Here is a 4,053-nt window from a genome sequence, read left to right as displayed (position 1 = left end):
TATGATTGGTATAGATGGATAACTTTACACCATAAAGAGATAATGACGCCATATTTTCAAGGCAAAAACCACGGCCGCTAATTCTAGATCATGGGTGGGATAACGCTTTTCATGTATTTTTAATTGTCGAGAAGCATAAGCTATGACTTTCCCTTTTTGCATTAGCACACATCCCAAACCTTTCTTAGCAGCATCACAATAAACCGTCATATTCTCATTCCCTTCCGGTAAGACTAGTATAGGAGCTTGAACAAGTTTTTTAACGACCCGTCCTAATCCATCTGGACGAATATATTACATTTGGTTACATCGCGAGGTACTTGACCTCTATATGATACATTTTACAAACATTGCATTAGTTTTTAAAAGACAATCTTTATTTGCATCGCAAGTTGACGGCATGCATACCATTTCATAATATATCCAACCATTATTGACTTAATAATAATCTTGATGAACTCAACGACTCGAATGCAACGTCTTTTGAAATATGTCATGAATGACTCCAAGTAATATCTCTAAAATGAGCAAATGCACAGCGAAAGATTTCTTTCATACCTAAGAATAAACATGCTTTAAAGTGTCAACCAAAAGGTTGGTGAGTTCATTAGTTTATCATAATCGATCATTTCCATCATTTTAATAGACCACAAGATTTCATTTATTCAATAATCATACACTCACAAGTGTTTAAAATTCATTCATATGGATTGAACACCTGGTAACCGACATTAACAAAATGCATCTAGAATATCCCCATATATAAATATCGAAGTACTAAAGCAGTTCAAATTCTTTGACTGGGGCGTGTCAAAGCCCATAGATCTATCTTTAGGATTCGCGTCAATTGGTGGCAATTATAATAAACACCAATTCTTAGGCTACCAAGTTCAACAAGGGCGATATCCGGTATAACAATTCAACCATAGAATATAGTTTCGATTACTTGTGTCTATTTCGTAAAATAGTTATAAAGGCAGCGCATGTATTCTCAATCCCAAAAATATATATTGCAAAAGTATTTAAAAATGGAGCAAATGAAACTCATGATACGATATTTTGTAGTAAAAATATGCATACGACGATACTGAACAATGCATGGTTGGCCTTGGATTCATGAACCTATATCATTTATGTATATATATGTATATATATATATATATATATATATATATATATATATATATATATATATTAACACATGTAACTGTAATTGAACAAATTTATATATATATATATATATATATATATATATATATATATATATATATATATATAAATTTGTTAGTTATATCATTTTTATATTAATAACATATATGTTTCATATATTTATTTTATATATTTTAAATAAATAAAAATATAAATTTTGTTATGTTATATGTATTATATATATATATATATATATATATATATATATATATATATATATATATATATATATATATATATATATATATATATATATATTATTTGTTTGTTAAAATAGTAATTATAATAATACTAAAATAATATTAGTAAGGATAAAAATAGTAATAATATTAATACTAATATTAATAACAATGATAATGATAATAATATTAATGATTCTATTACTGATAATAATAATGAGAGTTTTAATACTAAAGGCAATCTTATTAAAATGATAATTTTAATACAATTGATAATTTTTAATACTTTTAATAATAAGAATGATAATAATAAAAGTAATATTAATAACAATGATAATAATCATGATAATAATAATAAATGATATCTAATACTTATGTTAGTAATAATAATAATTATCATAATAACAATAATATTAATAATAATAACGATAATAATAATAATAACAATAATAATAATAATAATAAGAACTACCTTAAAGAGTTTTCCCAAAAAGATTTAGCAAAGACCGGGCTCGAACCCGAGAGCTCTCGATTAAACCCAAACACTTCAAACCACTCCACAGCTCATTCAATTCTGATTAATCCCCATATAAATTTTATCTAATCTATTTATGTTTCATCATATTATCACGATCCTATTTTCTATTCCCGATAATCATCTCATTCCATGTATTATTATAATTATTATAATTTTCATATCATGTTTATCATTATTAATTTCAACATCATCATTTGATCATCCATCATCAAAATCATCATTATCATTATATGTTTAACACCACCTAATTATAATCATAATCTATTCATCATCATCAAAGGTTATTATTTTCATCGTCATTCTATCTTCTTCATCATAAACTTAACTGTATCATTCCTTTATCATCATTGTTATCATCCAACAATTAAATGATACGTGTGTTGGTGTTGTTGCCGAATAGGAACAAAACAAAAAATAACGTGGGCTTTGCAAGTTCGTGGCCCAACTGCAAACATATTTAAATTAAAGAAGTGCAAGGATACTGACCCAATTAGTAATCGACATTAGTAGCCCAAGTTGTGATAAGTAATCTGCCCAAGTATTGATTCGTATGAGTCGACCCAATCTAAACAGATTAATCGCGACCAGCTGTAATGATCAATCACAAGAAATTCAGTTCCTTTTCTTTTTAATAATTAACTAGTGGGATGAATGTGGGGTTAGTTACTTGGGTAAAATGTCGACCAATCAAGGGAAAGAAAAGGAGACGTGAACTCATCATCATTATTTTCTTCCATGACACCTCTGCACTCTCCTTTCGTTACTGCAACAGTGAACCGAAAGGATTATAAGGTACACAAAGCAGCAGAAACATATGATAGTGGTGAGGGTGGTGATTATAACGATGGTGTTTGAAATAAAGATGGTGGTGGTAGAAGGTGGCCGGAGGTGGTTGTTTGGTGTTTCATGAGGGTGATTAAAGAAGAGAGGGATAGAGATAGGAAGAAGAAGAAGGGGATTTGATGGTTGTTTACAGCGGTATAGTAATAGAAATATACACATATAGCAGCTATATTACGGTCTTGGTGATGGTATTTTTAATGGAGGTGATTAAAGGTGGGTTTGTGATGGTGGTGTTTGTAATCGTTTATGATTGCTACATGGTCTGCTCGAGCAGAATAAATGCAACAGTTTTTAAGCTCCTTCTCCTAGGTTGATTTTCGATGTTACAATAACTCAAGTACAGCAGCTTGGTTTGATGGTATTTGATTGGTTGTGTGTGGTTATGGGTTTGATCTTGCAACCCGAAGAGGGACAGAAGATGTTGTGGTGTCTTGTGATCGAACTTGAAACAGTAGTCTAGTAGTAGTCGAGGCTATGAACTTGAATTAAGTGATCGAGCAGTATTCATTAATGGTGATGGTATGATGGTGTTCATGTTGAACCAACACAGAAACGGAAGAGATCAGTAGCATAACAATATGAGTTTCAGTGTTGCTTTTGCTTGAACATAAAATACTAGTGTAACCGATACTATGTGAGCGAATGTTAAGGTTAAAAAGTACTATGAAAAGTTGAGATATTTGTGGTTCCATTGAAGACATTAAGGAACGTTGTAGCAGCTAAAAGATGATGGTTCATGGTTTGATCAAAACATTAATAGAAGAGAATAGTAGCAGCAGTGATTCGATGGGATCAAATGGGTGTTTGGTGGTGATGTGATTGTGGTGGTGAAATTGCAGCCGTGGTGGATGAAGGTGGCAGCCGTAGATGGTGTCTTTGGGCTGCATTAGAAAGAATGGGTACTAGCAGTTGAGTGGTTCGAGTAGGTGAGGTTTGTTGATCTTCGAAATGGCAGTGATAAACAATAGGGCGATGCTTGGTTGGTTGACGAAGAGGAGAAAAAAAAATTAATAATGGAAGAGAGACAAGATGGTACTCTTGGTTTTTAATATAAATTTCACACATATGTTTATATATATAATACTCCGCATGATGATAGTTGTGAGAAAGCAAAAACAAATACAGTAAATAATAATAATACTAATATAATATCATATGAAATGAATCATGTGCACAAAGTAGCAGCCACTAAATGTGGTGATTGAAAAACAGTGATAACTTTAAATGATAATTCAAATCACGGATCAATTAACAATTACATTCTGCCGACAGTTTCTAAGGGAT

The sequence above is a fragment of the Rutidosis leptorrhynchoides genome, chromosome 9, assembly GCF_046630445.1.
Source record: "Rutidosis leptorrhynchoides isolate AG116_Rl617_1_P2 chromosome 9, CSIRO_AGI_Rlap_v1, whole genome shotgun sequence".
NCBI lineage: Eukaryota > Viridiplantae > Streptophyta > Magnoliopsida > Asterales > Asteraceae > Rutidosis > Rutidosis leptorrhynchoides.
Note: the sequence above shows the minus strand (reverse complement) of the source record.